We start from the raw sequence: 19,945 nt of genomic DNA on the forward strand, positions 1-19,945 counted from the left end.
GTCTTCAAACAGGCCGGCAAGTTAAATGTCGAAGACAAATAGAATGGGTTGCAAAGCGAGAACGACGAGGAGGAGCCCTGTCCACCAAACACAGGGGGACAGAAGAAGTAAATGCGTTCTCAGGGACGTCTATGCGATAGAGCCAGTCGCCCCAAAATTCAACCCATGGTCGTCATGCCCGATCACTTTCGATCGTAGGGATCATCCGACCAGTATCTGTCATGGCGGGTCAGCCGCACTGGTCCTCGATCCAATAATGGATGTATTTCATCTCACACGAGTCCTCATGGACGGCGGCAACAGCCTCAACCTGCTTTACCAGGATACAATGCGCAAAATGGGCATCGACCCATCAAGGATCAATCCCATCAACACCACCTTTAAAGGAGTTATACGAGGGGTAGAGGCCCACTGCTCGTGCTCAATCACATTGGAGGTCGTCTTCGGATCTCCGGACAACTTCCAAAGCAAGGAGTTAATCTTCGATATAGTCCCCTTCCGCAGTGGCTATCATGCACTGCTCGGACGAACTGCGTTTGCCTGATTCAATGTGGTGCTGCACTATGCTTATCTCAAGCTCAAGATGCCCGGTCCACGCGGTGTCGTAACAGTCAATGGAAATACGGAGCGCTCCCTCCGTATCGAGGAGCACACCACTGCCCTGGCAGCAGAACTACAGAGCGGCCTCCGCAAACAGAACCTTAATTTGGCAGCCGTACTCCCGGACACTGTCAAACGAGTCTGAACTACCATGCTCCAGGACAACCCAGCTTGTCAAGAGCTCAACTAGCAATTCGGCCTCCGTCCCAAACCACACCAAGTGGCGGCGTCCGCGCCGCACGTACATAACTACGCACTCAAAATACCATGGGCATAGACAGAGGCATAACTAGATTGTGATCCATAATAAGGCTCAACCACCCTTGGACACGCATACTTTCACTTTTTCTTTTTTCCCTCCTCAGGTTTCCTTTCCGCAGGTCCCTCTCGCCGGCTTCATAATCGGTCCTTTCAAAGAACGGACACACCAAGGTGGCAAGTAGCACAGACGTGTGGGGGAATCTCTAGATGTCCCTCTTGGCGATCACTCTACCTATTTTCAGGACCCGTACGCAGCTCCTCCTTGGTCTTGGCATGTCAAATAGCCACTGTCATTTCTTGTAATTTTTTGTTCACGTACGCTCTAACGTATTAATTGAAATTGCAATGGAACAGTTTGTGGCTCAACATACGTGGCACCTTCTTTTTCTTTATTTTCATTTTTTCTATTTTAATCTGCATCCGTACACCTTGGTACGCCGTAATCCGCCAGGGGCTTTATTGCACCCCACACTATGGCAACAAGTCCGAACACTTTTACAGTATAGTTCGGCACCCCAAATTTAGCATTATATGCATTGGCTCCGAATCATGTCTTTGGTCAATAGTTGGGTTGCCCGGCTCCTGTGCTTACTACCTTACGTTCCGCAATATCAGCTAAGGTAGTAAAGGGAGAACTACTGCGATTGTGTCCCGGTTTATCCGGATGAGCACCTCAGTAGAGAAAGCCGAAAACTGACTGTCATGATGCGGCGTGAGCCGTTCAGCTCTTCGGAGGTTTCAAATCTTTAGCGATTTTTCCCGCATTACGTGACGAATTGGTTCTCATCCGATCAAGTGTTTACAACACCCTAGTCTGGACATAGGGGTTGCGCCTATATTTTCATTATCAAACTCCTATGGCTAAGTGAGGGTAATAAAGCCACATAGTCCAATTGTCTGGTTCATTGTGTTAAACACCTCCTTTAAGGACCAAAATCTTGGATAAAGAGTGTTTAGATTCATCCCGAACACCCCCGTACTACCTATGTGGGGGCTGAAGCCAATGACTGGCCAACTCTTAGTTTTGATAAAAACGGCCGCTCAGGAGGTAAAAATTTTAACTAAAAAACAGCAAAGCATTGTATTACATATCAAGCCTTGTTTTTATCATACAGGGTGGGATTACATGAATGTATTCATTAGAAAATTATGTCCTTAGCACATTGCTCCACCACAATACGGGATCCCTTCAGTAAATCTTCAAAATACCGCTCGAGCGTGCGGTGCTCCTTGCCCGCAGGCGGTCCTTCGGTCGCAAGCTTGACAGCATCCATCTTCGCCCATTGTATCTTGACGCGGGCAAAAGCCATCCGCGCACCTTCTATGCAGACTGACCGCTTGATGGCATCAAGCCGCGGGCAGGCATTGACCAGCCGCTTCACGAGGCCAAAGTAGCTGTCGGGTATAGCTTCTGCAGGCCACAGCCAGATTATTAAATCCTTCATGGCTAGTTTGGCCACCCTATGCAGCTCGGCCAACTGTTTTAGCTGGTCGCTAAAGGGCACCGGATGTTCTGGTGCAAGGTATTGCGACTAGAATAGCTTCTCCGTTGAGCTCCCCTCTTCGGCCCAGAAGAATTCCGCAGCGTCAGAAACACTGCGCGGCAAATCCGCAAACACCCCTGGAGAACTCCAAATCAGAGTTAGTAAGAGATACCTCGGGCTCACATACTTGCTTTGCATAATGAAAGCCTTACCCGCCGCGATCTTCTTGGCCTCCTAGATCTCCTGGAGGGCGCCTTGGGCTTCAGCTCGGGCCTCTTGTGTGCTTTGGTGGGCCTTAGCGAGTTCGGACTCTTGGTCCGCATTTTGGCGCTCCAAGGATTCACATTTCTTTATTGCGTCCTGGAGCTCCTGCTGGACCTCACCAACCCTGGCCTCATGTTTCTCTCGGGCGGCCTTTTCATTTACCGCTCTCTCCTCGGCCTCGGTCAGTGCCTTTTTGAGGGCCTCTACCTTAGTCGCCGCCCCTAATAAATGTCATGGCATTGTGATCAGCCCACATTAATCATCCCTTCTGGACATACACAATATCATCACATACCTTGGGTATTCTCCAGCTGGTTTTTCGCACAGCCGAGCTCTTCCTCGGTTCGTTCCAGCTTCCGCTTCAGTTCGGAGACTTCGGCAGCATGAGAAGTCGCGGCCAGCAGCGACGCCTGCTCACTCACAAAGACATGTATGGTTAGTTTCCTGCGGATGGCTATTTGATCCTCTGTTCGGCTTTTCTTCCCGAACACCGGACAAAGTCTCAGGGGCTACTGTATATGCTATAACTTTCTTTTCACATAAATGCAGCGCTTACCTCAAAGCCTGTTAGAAGGCTCACACGGGCTTCGGTCAGTCCTCTCTTCGTGGACTGAATCTTCTCAATCACCGCACCCATGAGGGTACGGTGTTCCTCAATGATGGAAGCGCTTCGCAGCGCCTCTAGTAGAGTATCTAGCGCCTCTGGTTGGACAGAGGTCACCGGTGGAATGGACACACCTCCTTCCAATGAAGGAGGCTGCTGGCCGGATTCCGGAGTCGTATGTCTCCGGGACTGCATCCGGCTGGGGGCCGAATTGGACATAGCCCCCATCGTTGGTCTCCATGGGGATTTGCTCCCCCATGTGTTCGGCGGCCGAGGTCTCGCCCTCTGGCGTTGTCTTGACGACCTCCTGCTTCTCTCCCTGGCCGGGGGTCCTTCGGGACAACACCTCGGCTCGTCCGTAGCCTTGGGAGAGGAGGCCATTGGGAGGGAGCCGTTGTCCATCACATTTGGATCCAGCGAGTTCCCCGTAGACGAGGATCGCTCGAGGGGGGAATGAGTTGGACTGCAAATACATGATTCAACATGTTAGAATTATGAGGTGAAAGAGGAGGATGTATGAATACTTCAGGATCTCCGGATACTCACGATTCGGCCAGGGGCTTGTTTCGAGGGCGCCGCTCTGGGCTGCTATCGATGACCCACGGAGAGCTATCCGCGAGGGAAGCCTTTCCCTTCTTGGACGCCTCCGCCTCCAGATCTGTGGAGGCCGCCCTCTTCCCCCCCCCCCCCCCCCCCCCCCGCTCGGGGAGGGGGAAGTTGCTTTCTTCCTCCTCTTCCTCCTCCTCGTCGTCTTCGGCGGCGGAGTGATTTTCGGCATCTTCGGACGCCACGTCCGAAGTACTCTTGGGACGGAGGCCTCCTCTGGTCCCCTTGGCCTTCTTTTTTGCCATCTTCTTTGGTGCCACGTAGGGCGTCGGAACCAGCATCGTTGTCAAAAGTGGGATGGCTGGTTCCTCGGGCAGCGGAGCCGAACACCGAATCCGCTCTGCCTTCTTCTTCCAACCCTGAAAAGGCAAAATAGGGAAGTTGGGACATCCTCCTTGAGCAAGCCATAAAGAGATACACCTTGAAGCATGGAATACTTACCGAACTGGCGGAATGGGCCAGATCGTGTTCGCAGTCCTCGGTTGTCTCCGGCTACGTCTCGTTGGCCTTGAAGAGCACCTTCCAGATATCCTTGTGCATAGTTCCGAAGAAGTGTCGCAGGGTCTTGTGCTTGGCCGGATTGAACTCCCATAGATGGCAAGCCCGGTTCTAGCATGGAAGGATCTGGAGAATTAGCATCACCTGAATCACATCGACGAGCTTGACATTCTTGTCCATCATGCTCCTGATGCGCGTCTGAAGCGTAGTCAACACATCCGACGAAGGCCAATCCAGGCCCTTCTCCTGCGAGGAGGTAAGCCGCATTGGGGCCCCAGTCTTGAATTCGGGAGCCGTGGCCCAGGCAGCGTCGCGGGGCTTAGTGACATAGAACCACAGCTTCTGCCACCCCTTGACGGTCTCCATGAAGGTGCATTTGGGCCACAGGACGTTGGACATTTTGCTCACCATGGCGCATCCACATTCTGCGTGTTCACCGCCCACCACCTTTGGCTTCACATTAAAGGTCCTCAGCCACAGTCCGAAGTGGGGAGGGACGCGGAGGAAGGCCTCACACACGACGATAAACGCCGAGATGTTGAGGAAGGAATTGGGGGCCAGATCATGGAAATCCAGCCCATAGTAGAACATGAGTCCGCGAACGAATGGGTGGAGGAAATCCCATCCCGCGGACGAAATGAGGGACGAACACGACCCTCTCATGGGGTTCCGGAGTGGGGACGATCTGTCCCTTAGCAGGAATCTGATGGGAGATCTCCCTGGACAAATATCCGGCCTCCCGAAGTTGGGTGATGTCCTTCTCCTTGACGGTGGAGGCCATCCACTTGCCCTGCGCTCCAGTCATGGTTGGAGTGCTTTCTTGGGGGAGGAAGGATGAGAACTTGGGCGCTGGAGCTTGAGAGTGGGTAGGCGGAAGGAGAGAAGGCGTGGGTGGAAGAGATGACTCCTTATCTCCATATAAAGACGGTGAATATCAAAACGCCTCCTCACTTGCCATGAAACTCGCCTATTCCCTAGGGGGCGTGCAGGCGGCACGGTTGGATTACCCATACCCGTATTTATGAGGGTCCCGCAATAAGGGGACACGATCTCTGCTATTACAAGACGTGCCAATAAAACCGTATCTCAAAATATGAAGCGGCAGGCCGAAAAATGGTTCGAAATAATAATCGGGCAGGGATGTGATATCACGTTACAAAAAGTTGTCAGCAGATGGGACTCATGAAATATTATACTCTCTGCAGGGGTGTGTGGTACTTGTTTTGTAGATCCGGACACGTTCGTTGTTCGAAGACTATATTCGTCGGAGTATTCGGAGAAGGAACCCGCCTTGCAATGCTGAAGACAATTTGCACGTCGAACACCTCGTCATTGAAGCCAGGTTCAGGGGCTACTAAGGGAGTCCTGGACAAGGGGGTCCTCGGGCGTCCAGACTGTTGATATGGGCCGGACTATTGGGCCATGAAGATACAATATAGAGGCTTTCTCTCGTGTCCGGATAGGACTCTCCTTTGCGTGGATGACAAGCTAGGCGGCCGGATGTATAATTTCCTTTCTATGTAATCGACTTTGTACGACCCTAGTCCCCTCCGGTTTCTATATAAACCAGAGGGGTTGGTCCGTAGAGGGACTAGACAATCATAATGAGATAGGCTGGACTTCTAGGGTTTTAGCCATTACGATCTTGTGGTAGATCAACTCTTGTAACCCCATACTCATCAATATTAATCTAGCAGGACGTAGGGTTTTACCTCCATCGAGAGGGCCCGAACCTGGGTAAACATCGTTTTCCATGTCTCCTATTACCATCAACCTTAGACGCACAGTTCGGGACCCCCTACCCGAGATTCGTCGGTTTTGACATCGACAGGGGTCCTCAGCCCGATCTAGCTGGTCGGAAGACGGCATGGTGAGTACCCCCTAGTCTAAGACACTGTCACCCACCCATAAGGCATGTTGAATAAAGTAGAGCGCGGGGCAAAGAAATATAAACTACAACAAAAATGTTTGAAAACTGAATATAGAAACGTTCAAATACGTGTTCCCAGGCAATAATTTTAAATCCAAAAATAAAAATAATTTTAGCTCTGCACCATGGATGATAAAAAAGGAAAAATATACGATAACAAAACAACGAAACTTTAAAAAGCGGAGAACTTAATAGGCTATCTGTTAAATGTACATAATTTAAACCAGCTATTTAAATATTACTTTCAAATTCAACTACTAAAATGCAAGAAGTTCAAATAAATATTGTTTGTCAATTCTACTAAATTTCTTATTTATATAAAGTCTGACTAGAGCTCACCTAACAATTTCGTCGTAAATAATCTCAATCCCAAACAAAACTCAGTTCAAACATATATATGACATCAGTACTACAAAACCAGGAAGGGTCAGGCCACTCATGCTACATCCACACACCACCGTGACACCAATTTTAAAAACCTTACGCTGTATGAAATTACAATTCAGTACCCACAACACTAAACCATAAGTACACTAAAAAGAAAGTACAAAAACTATAAAGGTCTAACTTAGGTGAAAAATGCGTTTGGTGGACGCGCTACAGGCAGGCCGCTATCCCTGCCGTCGCGCCACCATCTAGATTCCCGCTGCCAGTGTATAGAGGGTGTATTCGATTTATTTTTGGCTTGTATTCGCCCAGCGCTGGCCCACCCACATGCAAAGCACCTAGGGGCTCTTACAGCCCGTCTGACATGTACGCACAAGTCTTGACTTTCACAATGATGCTCCACACTTTCACAGATGTGTACCACACGGTCATGGCCCTCGTGGTCAAGTCCTGGCCAGATGAGAGCAAATGGAGGCAGAAGTGTAATCGTGGCACATCCCTGACCAGCGGAATCACCCAGGAGTGTTTCGAGAGCCCCTAATTAATCATTGTTAATGAAGTTTTTCACATTTTTGATGTCTTGACGATGGTGTTTTCAGAGGGTTGTATAATGAATCTATCGTGTTTTTCATGTGTCATAGCATCATTTAGCAGATTTCAGCAACTTAATTTCGTGTTCATTGTTGAACTGTTCTAAGTAGTCAGGTAACCACGCACTAAACCATGGTACACATGCACGATAATTTAAACTGTCCCTAATTAGCATTGGGTGCAGCAGAGATTATCGGAGCTGTGGTACAACTACCCGCCGTGCTATGTGTCCCACCTTTCCAGTCGTGTCACGTCTGGAAAATTACTATCCCCTCACATCACCCCCACCCTGTTGTCATCTACCTCCACCCGACCTAACGCAGCTCTGTGTCCCTCTGTTCTTCTCATCGGAAGGAGCTCGGCTCCCACAGAACCAGGTGCGGCAGCATGTTCCTCGCCGCCCGAGTTTCCCTACCACGGCGAGCCCCCTCATCCTCCGGTGCTGGGCGAGGACAGTCGGCGGGGAGCGAGGCTAGCCGGTGGGGATCCGGACCACAGGAAGAGGTATCGAGCGCCAATCCCCTAACATCTCAGTTTTCTCGCCGTCGGCATGGCCGTTCTTTGCACTTGTTTTGCTTGTATTCGTCCCCAATCTAAGTCGCCCTATATGTCTCATGGGCAGCATTTTTAGGCGGGGACGGATAAAATGTCAGGGCTTTTTAGTGGAGTACAAGCTGCGATGGTTATCAATCGGGTAGAAAACAGTGAGCAATCTCCTGAAGATTGGAATAGCGATGGTGATGGTTCAGGCTGTTCAACCGGAGTAGCTGGCACACCATGTTTCACCTCTAGGTTATCACTGCTCAAGGCTGGTTCAGTAATAGCACAATTTAATGAATTCAAGCGGCAGTTAGTTAGGGAAACCGGTTTTGGAGGAATGCTAGAGTTGAAGTCATGGCAGAAGATTAACTTGAAATATAGTGCTTTTTTGATGGATAGAGTTGATTTAGATTCCTGCTCCTTGAATCTGGAGGCACAGGGTGTGTTGGATTTGGTTGACAGGGATATGAACTATGTCTTTGGCATCCCATGTGGCAATCTAACCATTAAAGGGGAAGGCGTTGAGCCATCTGAAGCTTGTATTAAGTACACGCGTGTAGCAGCATCATTTAGCGAGAAAGGCACACACACAGCCTAAAAGCCGCTGAATCATTCTTGCTTGCACCCATATTAGAAGAATCAACAGAAACAAAGAAGGATTGTTTCAAAATTGCCTTCGTGATTTTCATCATTGGACACGTGCTCGCGCCGACCGCCAAACATGATTACATATCAGTAGATTTCTGGGCTGCACTCAACGATGTCAGCAAGATCAAAGATTGGAATTGGGGGGTGCTTATGTATGGAAGCATCTGTTACAAGCGGTGAGGAAGTTCAAAACCGATGTTTCAAAGCGGAATCAAACTATACACATAGTCGGATGTCATATGTTCCTGCAGGCACGGTTTTTTATAACCGAAACAAAAATACTTTATATATGAAGTAAACATTTTTTTCATGCATTTTTGCTCATGGGTCTTTTCTGACCACCCTCATTGGCTGCAAAACAGGTTTTTGTTCTCGACATGTTAGAGCTGGGTGTACTAAACAAGCCCCAAGGAGTAACACCAAGAATAGGCTTGTATGACTATGAGTCGATGAAAAAGATGCTCGAGCAAATCACGGTTAACTTCCCCGGTGGAGAAGTCACTTTCAACGGTGGCAAGGTAATTTTGAATTTCGCCTAGTCTACACTTTCCCAGCGGCACACACACTCAACACAACAATTTGTGTTCATCTTAACCCTGAAGGAGCTATCATGTTTTCAAAAAATAGGTCACGAGCGGTACGTCTGCGGGAGGGGGGGCTCGAGGCACATGGAAATGATCCGGCAAAAGAAAAAAATCGCTAAGCCAGCTATAGCCCCAAAAAGAGCAAGCACTCCATGCTCACCAATGCTACGATCTACTTACACCAAGAATGGCCCGCAGGAATTTTCAAATTATATACGCTCGCGGTACCCTAGCATAGTAAGCATTCCGATCGAACTTTTTTCCGTTTTGTGACAGATAATTCTGTTTTGTCAACAAAACCTGGTGCCAATTTGTTAGCAGCAAGCCCACACACTCACCACTTGATTTTTCCTTGTTTGTACTAAACTCTTCAGTCAGCACAGAAGCTTGGCATGATTCTTCGGCAACAAAATGCACATGGCCTAGCAAACATATCGCAAATGCGACAAGCGTTCCAATCAAACATGTTCACCTGACAAGCTAATGGTGTACCTCGGAGAAATGTGTACATGCTGTAAGGCACGTGGACGGAAAAGTGTATCCTGAAGTGTGAAGACACACAACCATCCACGCCCCGCCTCCTGATACGTCTCCAACGTATCTATAATTTTTGATTGCTTCATGCTATATTATCTACTGTTCTGGACTATATTGGGCTTATTTTTCACTTTTATATTATTTTTGAGACTAACCTATTAATCGGAGGCCTAGCCCAGAATTGCTGTTTTTTGCCTATTTCAGTGTTTCGGAGAAACAGAATATCAAACAGAGTCCAAACGGAATAAAACCTTCGGGAACGTGATTTTCTCACTGAACGTGATCCGGGAGACTTGGACCCTACTCCAAGGAGTCAAAGAGGAGGTCACGAGGGTGGGGGGCGCCCCCCCAGGGCGCACCCCTACCTCGTGGGCCCCTCGGTGCTCCACCGACGTACTTCTTCCTCCTATATATACATACGTACCCTCAAACGATCAGAACAGGAGCCAAAAAGCTAATTCCACCGCCGCAACTTTCTATATCCACGAGATCCCATCTTGGGGCCTGTTCCGGAGCTCCGCTGAAAGAGGGCCGTCATCACGAAGGGCTTCTACATCATCCTAGCCCCTCCGATGAAGTGTGAGTAGTTTACCTCAGACCTTCGGGTCCATAGTTAGTAGCTAGATGGCTTCTTCTCTCTTTTTGGATCTCAATACAAAGTTCTCCCCCTCTCTTGTGGAGATCTATTCGATATAATCTTTTTGCGGTGTGTTTGTTGAGACCGATGAATTATGGGTTTATGATCAAGTCTATCTATGAATAATATTTGAATCTTCTATGAATTCTTTTATGTATGATTGGTTATCTTTGCAAGTCTCTTCGAATTATCCGTTTGGTTTGGCCAACTAGATTGGTAGTTCTTGCCATGGGAGAAGTGCTTAGCTTTGGGTTCGATCTTGCGGTGTCCTTTCCCAGTGACAGAAGGGGCACCAAGGCACGTATTGCATCATTGCCATCGAGGATAACAAGATGGGGTTTATTTCATATTGCATGAATTTATCTCTCTACATCATGTCATCTTGCTTAAGGCGTTACTCTGTTTTTAACTTAATACTCTAGATGCATGCTGGATAGTGGTCGATGAGTGGAGTAATAGTAGTAGATGCAGAATCGTTTCGGTCTACTTGTCACGGACGTGATGCCTATATACATGATCATGCCTAGATATTCTCATAACTATGCTCAATTCTGTCAATTGCTCAATAGTAATTTGTTCACCCACTGTAGAATACTTATGCTCTTGAGAGAAGCCACTAGTGAAACCTATGGCCCCCGGGTCTATTCTCATCATATCAATCTCCATCACTTTAATCTTGATTTGCCTTTTACTTTGCTTTTACTTTTTACTTTGCATCTTTATACCAAAAATATTATATCTATCAGATCTCACTCTCGTAAGTGACCGTGAAGGGATTGACAACCCCTAATCGCGTTGGTTGTGAGTAGCTATCGTTTTGTGCAGGTACGAGGGACTTGAGCGTGGCCTCCTACTGGATTGATACTTTGGTTCTCAAAAACTAAGAGAAATACTTACGCTACTCTGCTGCATCATCCCTTCCTCTTCGGGGAAAACCAACGCAAGCTCAAGACGTAGCAAGAAGGATTTCTAGCGCCGTTGCCGGGGAGTCTACGCAAAAAGTCAACATACCAAGTACCCATCACAATCCCTATCTCTCGCATTACATTATTTTTCATTTGCCTCTTGTTTTCCTCTCCCCCACTTCACCCTTGCCGTTTTATTCGCCCTCTCTCTCTATCCTCCATCTCTATTTGCCTCTTTTGCATGCTTGCCTTTTTGTTTGCTCGTGTGTTAGTTTGCTTGTTTGTCGCGATGGCTCAAGATACTACCAAATTGTGTGACTTCACCAATACCAATAATAATGATTTCCTTAGCACTTTGATTGCTCCTCTTGCTAATACCGAATTTTGTGAAATCAATGCTGCTTTGTTGAATCTTGTTATGAAAGATCAATTCACCGGCCTTTCTAGCGAAGATGCCGCTACTCATCTGAATAGCTTCGTTGATTTATGTGATATGCAAAAGAAAAAAGATGTCGATAATGATGTCGTTAAATTGAAGCTATTTCCTTTTTCGCTTAGAGATCGTGCTAAAGCTTGGTTTTCGTCTTTGCCTAAGAATAGTATTGATTCTTGGAACAAGTGCAAAGATGCTTTTATCTCTAAGTATTTCCCTCCCGCTAAGATCATCTCTCTTAGAAACGGTATTATGAATTTTAAGCAACTTGATCATGAACATGTTGCACAAGCTTGGGAGAGAATGAAATTAATGATACGTAATTGCCCTACTCATGGTTTGAATTTGTGGATGATTATACAAAAAATTTATGTTGGATTGAATTTTACTTCTAGAAATTTTTTAGATTCGGCCGCAGGAGGCAATTTTATGAAAATCACTTTAGGAGATGCTGCTAAACTCCTAGATAATATTATGGTTAATTATTCTCAATGGCATACTGAAAGGTCTTCTAATAAAAAAGTGCATGCGATAGATGAAATCAATTTTTTGAGTGGAAAGATGGATGAACTTATGAAATTATTTGCTACTAAGAGTGTTTCTTCTGATCCTATTGATATGCCTTTGTCTACTTTGATTGAGAATAACAATGAATCTATGGATGTGAATTTTGTTGGTAGGAATAATTTTGGTAACAACGCTTATAGAGGAAATTTTAATCCTAGGCCATATCCTAGTAATCCTTCTAATAATTATGGGAATTCCTACAACAACTCTTATGGAAATTATAATAAGATGCCCTCTGAATTTGAGAATAGTGTTAAAGAGTTTATGAATTCACAAAAGAATTTTAATGCTTTGCTTGAAGAGAAATTGCTTAAAGTTGATGATTTGGCTAGAAACGTTGACAGAATTTCTCTTGAGATTGACTCTTTAAAGCTTAGATCTATTCCTCATAAGCATGATATCAATGAGTCTCTCAAAGCCATGAGAATTTCCATTGATGAGTGCAAGGAAAGAACCGCTAGGATGCGTGCTTCCAAAGATGCCTTTATTAAAGCGTGTTCTTCCAATTCCTATGAAAATCAAGATGAAGATCTAAAAGTTATTGATGTGTCCCCTATTAAATCTTTGTTTTGCAATATGAATCTTGATGAAACTGAATATGACCTTTCTTTACCTAGAAGGCGTTCTAAAAATTCGGAGTATTTAGATCTTTATGATGAAATTGATGAAAGTGGGATTGAAAGAAATAAAAATCTAGATGTTGCTAAACCCACTATATTGGATTTCAAGGAATTTATTTATGAAAGTTGCTCTTTAATTGATTGTATTTCCTTGTTGCAATCCGTACTAAATTCTCCACATGCTTATAGTCAAAATAAAGCCTTCACCGAACATATTGTTGATGCCTTGATGCAATCTTATGAAGAAAAACTTGAGTTGAAAGTTTCTATCCCTAGAAAACTCTATGATGAGTGGGAACCAACTATTAAAATTAAAATTAAATATCATGAGTTTTATGCTTTGTGTGATTTGGGTGCTAGTGTCTCCACTATTCCCAAAACTTTATGTGATTTGCTAGATTTCCGTAATTTTGATGATTGCTCTGTAAACTTGCATCTTGTGGATTCTACTATTAAGAAACCTATGGGAATGATTAATGATGTTCTTATTGTTGCAAATAGGAATTATGTGCTCGTAGATTTCATTGTTCTTGATATAGATTGCAATCGTTCTAGCCCTATTATTCTTGGTAGACCTTTCCTTAGAACGGTTGGTGCGATTATTGATATGAAGGAAGGGAATATTAGATTTCAATTTCCATTCAAAAAGGGCATACAACACTTTCCAAGAAATAAAATAAAATTACCATATGAACCTATCATGAGAGCCACTTATGGATTGCCTACGAAAGATGGCAATACTTAGATCTATCCTCGCTTTTATGCCTAGTTAGGGGCGTTAAACGATAGCGCTTGTTGAGAGGAAACCCAATTTTATTTTTATTCCTTGATTTTTGCTCCTGCTTAGTAATAAATAAATTATTTAGCCTCTGTTTTGGTTGTGTTTTTGTGTTTAATTAGTGTTTGTGCCAAGTAGAACCGTTGGGAAGACTTGGGGAAAGTCTTGTTGAACTTGCTGTAAAAAACAGAAACTTTAGCGCTCACGAGAACTGCTGTAATTTTTATTTGAAGAGTGATATTTAGTTAATTATTTTTGCAGATGATTAATAGATAAATTCCTCATGTCCAGAAATTTATTTTATAATTTTTGGGGTTCCAGATCTTACGCTAGCTACAGATTACTACAGACTGTTCTGTTTTTGACAGATTCTGTTTTTCGTGTGTTGTTTGCTTATTTTGATGAATCTATGGTTAGTAAAATAGTTTATAATCCATAGAGAAGTTCGAATACAGTAGGTTTAACACCAATATAAATACATAATAAGTTCATTACAGTACCTTGAAGTGGTCTTTTTTTTCTTTCGCTAATGGAGCTCATGAGTTTTCTATTTTGAGTTTTGTGTTGTGAAGTTTTCAAGTTTTGGGTGAATTCTTGTGATGGATTATGGAACAAGGAGTGGCAAGAGCCTAAGCTTGGGGATGCCCATGGAACCCCCAAGATAATCCAAGGACACTAAAAAGTCAAATCTTGGGGATGCCCCGGAAGGCATCCCCTCTTTCGTCCACTTCCATCGGTAATTTACTTGGAGCTATATTTTTATTCACCAACATGATATGTGTTTTGCTTGGAGCGTCTTGTATTATTTGTGTCTTTGTGTCTTAGTATGCCACAATCATCCTTGCTGTACACACCTTTTGAGAGAGCCATACGTGAATTAAAATTTGATAGAATACTCTATGTGCTTCACTTATATCTTTTGAGCTAAGTAGTTTTGCTCTATGTGCTTCACTTATATCTTTTGAGCTAAGTAGTTTTGCTCTATGTGCTTCACTTATATCTTTTGAGCGTTATAATTTTGCTCTATGTGCTTCACTTAGATCTTTTAGAGCGCGGTGGTGGATTTTTTTAAGAAACTATTGATCTCTCATGCTTCACTTAAATTATTTTGAGAGTCTCTTAATAGCATGGTAATTTGCTTAATAATAATATGCTTGGTATTCAAGATTTGTGAAACTTTCTTTTGAGTGTGTTGAATACTAAGAAAAGATTGAAGCTTGATAATTGTTTTGAGATATGGAGGTGATAATATTAAAGTTATGCTAGTTGAGTAGTTGTGAATTTAAAGAATACTTGTGTTAAAGTTTGTGATTCCCGTAGCATGCACGTATGGTGAACCGTTATGTGATGAAGTCGGAGCATGATTTATTTATTGATTGTCTTCCTTATGAGTGGCGGTCGGGGACGAGCGATGGTCTTTTCCTACCAATCTATCCCCTTAGGAGCATGCGTGTAATACTTTGCTTTGATAACTTCTAGATTTTTGCAATAAGTATATGAGTTCTTTATGACTAATGTTGAGTCCATGGATCATATGCACTCTCACCCTTCCACTTTTGCTAGCCTCTCTAATACTGCGCACCATTCGCCGGTATCATAGACCTACCATATACCTTCCTCAAAACAGCCACCATACCTACCTATTATGGCATTTCCATAGCCATTCCGAGATATATTGTCATGCAACTTTCCACCATCTAATTCATCATGACACATTCATCATTGTCATATTGCTTAGCATGATCATGTAGTTGACATAGTATTTGTGGCAAAGCCACCGTTCATAATTTCTTCATACTTGTCACTCTTGATTCATTGCATATCCCGGTACACCGCCGGAGGCATCCATATAGAGTCATACTTTGTCTTAGAATCGAGTTGTAATCATTGAGTTGTAAATAAATAAAAGTGTGATGATCATCATTTAATAGAGCATTGTCCCAAAAAAAAGATAAAGGCCAAAGAAAAAAAAGAAGGCCCCCCAAAAGAGAAAATAAATAAAAATGGGCAATGCTACTATCCTTTTACCACACTTGTGCTTCAAAGTAGCACCATGATCTTCATAGTAGAGAGTCTCTCATGTTATCACTTTCTTATGCTAGTGGGAACTTTACATTATAGAACTTGGCTTGTATATTCCAATGATGGGCTTCCTCAAATTGCCCTAGGTCTTCATGAGCAAGCAAGTTGGATGCACACCCACTAGTTTCTTTTGTTGAGCCTTCATACATTTATAGCTCTAGTGCATCCGTTGCATGGCAATCCCTACTCACTCACATTGATATCTATTGATGGGCATCTCCATAGCCCGTTGATATTCCTAGTTGATGTGAGACTATCTTCCCCACCTTTTTGTCTTCTCCACAACCACCATTCTATTCCACCTATAGTGCTAAATCCATGGCTCACGCTCATGTATTGCGTGAAGATTGAAAAAGTTTTGAAAAAGTTAGAGTATGAAACAATTGCTTGGCTTGTCATCGGGGTTGTGCATGATTTAAATACTTTGTGTGGTGAAGATAGAGCATAGCCAGACTATATGATTTTGTAGGGATAACTTTCTTTGGCCATGTTATTTTGAGAAGACATAATTGCTTTGTTAGTATGCTTGAAGTATTATTATTTTTATGTCAATATAAACTTTTGTATTAAATCTTTCGAATCTGAATATTCATATCACAATTAAGAAGATTTGCATTGAAATTATGCCAAGTAGCACTCCGCATCAAAAATTCTCTTTTTATCATTTACCTACTCGAGGACGGGCAGGAATTAAGCTTGGGGATGCCTGATACGTCTCCAACGTATCTATAATTTTTGATTGCTCCATGCTATATTATCTACTGTTTTGGACTATATTGGGCTTTATTTTCGACTTTTATATTATTTTTGGGACTAACCTATTAACTGGAGGCCCAGCCCAGAATTGTTGTTTTTTACCTATTTCAGTGTTTCGGAGAAACAGAATATCAAATGGAGTCCAAACGGAATAAAACCTTCGGGAACGTGATTTTCTCACCGAACGTGATCCAGGAGACTTGGACCCTACTCCAAGGAGTCAAAGAGGAGGTCACGAGGGCGGGGGGCGCCCCCCCCCGGGCGCGCCCCCTACCTCGCGGGCCCCTCGGTGCTCCACCGACGTACTTCTTCCTCCTATATATACATACGTACCCCCAAACGATCAGAACAGGAGCCAAAAAGCTAATTCCACCGCTGCAACTTTCTATATCCACGAGATCCCATCTTGGGGCCTGTTCCGGAGCTCCGCCGAAAGAGGGCCGTCATCACGGAGGGCTTCTACATCATCCTAGCCCCTCCGATGAAGTGTGAGTAGTTTACCTCAGACCTTCGGGTCCATAGTTAGTAGCTAGATGGCTTCTTCTCTCTTTTTGGATCTCAATACAAAGTTCTCCCCCTCTCTTGTGGAGATCTATTCGATGTAATCTTCTTTTTGCGGTGTGTTCGTTGAGACCGATGAATTGTGGGTTTATGATCAAGTCTATCTATGAATAATATTTGAATCTTCTATGAATTCTTTTATGTATGATTGGTTATCTTTGCAAGTCTCTTCGAATTATCCATTTGGTTTGGCTAACTAGATTGGTAGTTCTTTCCATGGGAGAAGTGCTTAGCTTTGGGTTCGATCTTGCGGTGTCCTTTCCGAGTGACAGAAGGGGCAGCAAGGCACGTATTGCATCGTTGCCATCGAGGATAACAAGATGGGGTTTATTTCATATTGCATGAATTTATCTCTCTACATCATGTCATCTTGCTTAAGGCGTTACTCTGTTTTTAACTTAATACTCTAGATGCATGCTGGATAGCGGTCGATGAGTGGAGTAATAGTAGTAGATGCAGAATCGTTTCAGTCTACTTGTCACGGACGTGATGCCTATATACATGATCATGCCTAGATATTCTCATAACTATGCTCAATTCTGTCAATTGCTCAACAGTAATTTGTTCACCCACCGTAGAATACTTATGCTCTTGAGAGAAGCCACTAGTGAAACCTATGGCCCCCGGGTCTATTCTCATCATATCAATCTCCATCACTTTAATCTTGATTTGCCTTTTACTTTGCTTTTACTTTTTACTTTGCATCTTTATACCAAAAATATTATATCTATCAGATCTCACTCTCGTAAGTGAACGTGAAGGGATTGACAACCCCTAATCACATTGGTTGCGAGTAGCTATCGTTTTGTGCAGGTACGAGGGACTTGAGCATGGCCTCCTACTGGATTGATACCTTGGTTCTCAAAAATTGAGGGAAATACTTACGCTACTCTGCTGCATCATCCCTTCCTCTTCGGGGAAAACCAACGCAAGCTCAAGACGTAGCACCTCCCACTCCATCAATTGACCAGCTAAGCACCCCACTAGTCAGCAAGACTGGACCACGCCTTCCTGCACCAGGGATGCATGAAGGTGTGTTTTTTCATACTCTTTCAATTATCTCAAGCCAAATCAATTTTCCATATGTACCAACCCGTGTTCTTACACATTTTTTACAGGTGCGTTGTCTGCCAGTAGTTCAGTCTCGAGGAAAAGGGATGGAAGCTTATCATCAAGTATACAATCTGGTTCATCGAAGAGGCTTTGTTTAGCCCCCCCCCCTTGCAGAAGATGTCCTTGGGCAAAAACAGAAACCAATAGCCTAGGATTAGAGGGTTATGGAGATTTCCAGCAGCATCCTATCAATGCATGATGATCTAACAACCATCCTTGTCACTTATTATGCTGAGATTCGGCCACCCCCCATGGACATCTTGTTTGGCGCAACAACAGATGGAGCACCTGTGAAGATTGACCTTGCACAGTGCAACTTTTGTAGGGACCCATGGGTCACGGGTTCTGTCCCCCCGCCTCCCCCTAGAAAATGCCCTTAGGGCTATAAGAGACTGGATGTCAGCATCGTCCATGGAAAACCTGCAGAGGTAAGATAAAGCCAAACGCAACACATCAATTATCCTATCACCCCTCCATACTTTTTTTGGTATATCCTAACTACACGTCTTTTGTGAATGCTCCCATAGGACTTGGATTCTACACATTAAGCCAAGACTCATATCAATCGAAGGGGTCGAAATTCAATGGCAACTTGCATCTGGAGGCCCAATGTCACATGAGTTATGTACTGCCATTTTTCGGAGGCTTGCCCAACTGGATCAGGCATGCTCGAAGGACACACCCGGTAACATCTAGAGGAAGTACATAGAGCCTGACTTTGCTGTGAAACCCCCAATTGGCCCCGCACACTATACTAAATGTTTGAAGTATCTTTTCCATACTTGCATGGTTCAATTTACTTAGACGTAACCTTTTTCTCATGGTCGCAGACAACTATTTTGTCGAACACCGATCCATTGATTGTTCAATCTATCCGCACGGGGTTCCAAGAAGGAACACGTGTTTGCAACCCGGCTTCATGCCGAATGGTACGTCACACATTTTTATCTATTGGATTCTCCATGTTTGAAGGGTTAACATACCTAACCACTTTTTCATTATGTAGTGGTTCATCCTAGCTATACTCCCAGATGGGTGGGCTGTCGATATGTTTGATATGATGTCGAAACGGATCATTGTGTTAGACCCAGCAGTCGGCCCATTTGGGTATAGCAATCGCCGTGTAAGCATGCATGTGTTTGTAAGCAACAAACTGCATGCTGCCCTATTCAACTATCTACATAATTTCTTCAGCTCTTGGCATTGCGAATCCACTAACTGGGGATGCACATTCCCTATCATAATGCGGGAAAAATAGGAAAGTAAGTCTTCCTTTTTCTCTATGGCCACTTCATTTGATTTTCATGTCTCCATTTTGCCCTACTGATGGTCCGTCTATGTACCCATTTCCCCAGAGATGAAAATGGCTTGGGGGCTACGTTCTTTGCAAGGAATTACGATGGTGACAGGCTACAAATCCCATTGACAGAAGTAAATACACGTTTTTGCCCAACAAACGCAAGACATCTACATTTTGGTTCACTTTTCCCTGTGCTAATACACTATCCCCCTTGCAGGAGACATTGGCATCACATAGGAACGTCATGCTTTACGAGCTGATGCGGATGCAAGGGAACCAAACAAAGGCGGCACCGGATTCACTCGAAGCAATCAAAGGAACGTTCCTTGTTCTGTAGGGGAGCTTGAAGGACGAGCAGATATCCAAATCAGCAACAAATCATGTTTACCATCCCAGCTATGTCAATAACTTCCCTGTGGGACTCTTTGTCCCTACTAGATGTACCCTTTTAAGTATTTCAGAGATGAAGAAAACATTGTACTGCATGAAAACTAATATCTTAATTATGGGGAGTTTATGGGACGCTTTTCCCCCTGAAACAAGTACACTACTTCATCTCTCACATCTCGGCAAGGTAAGTCTGATTGAGGCAAGGATAAATTCTTGATAAAGCATCAGAAAATAGATCTAGGCAGTTGTTGCTGCCAACTAATCTGCAT

At 44.3% G+C, this 19,945-nt stretch overlaps 1 pseudogene across 1 annotated transcript; it reads left to right on the plus strand.

Annotated features, from left to right (window-relative positions):
• Positions 1–7,417: 7,417 nt before the first annotated feature.
• LOC125523032 (uncharacterized) lies at positions 7,418–9,664 on the plus strand (annotated as a pseudogene). Its single transcript, XR_015610260.1, has 5 exons — positions 7,418–7,729; positions 7,848–8,664; positions 8,776–8,931; positions 9,041–9,234; positions 9,372–9,664. The product of XR_015610260.1 is annotated as an uncharacterized LOC125523032 (transcript).
• Positions 9,665–19,945: the final 10,281 nt, after the last annotated feature.

The sequence above is a fragment of the Triticum urartu genome, chromosome 7A (genome assembly GCF_056163025.1).
Source record: "Triticum urartu cultivar PI428250 chromosome 7A, HENAU_Tu73, whole genome shotgun sequence".
NCBI lineage: Eukaryota > Viridiplantae > Streptophyta > Magnoliopsida > Poales > Poaceae > Triticum > Triticum urartu.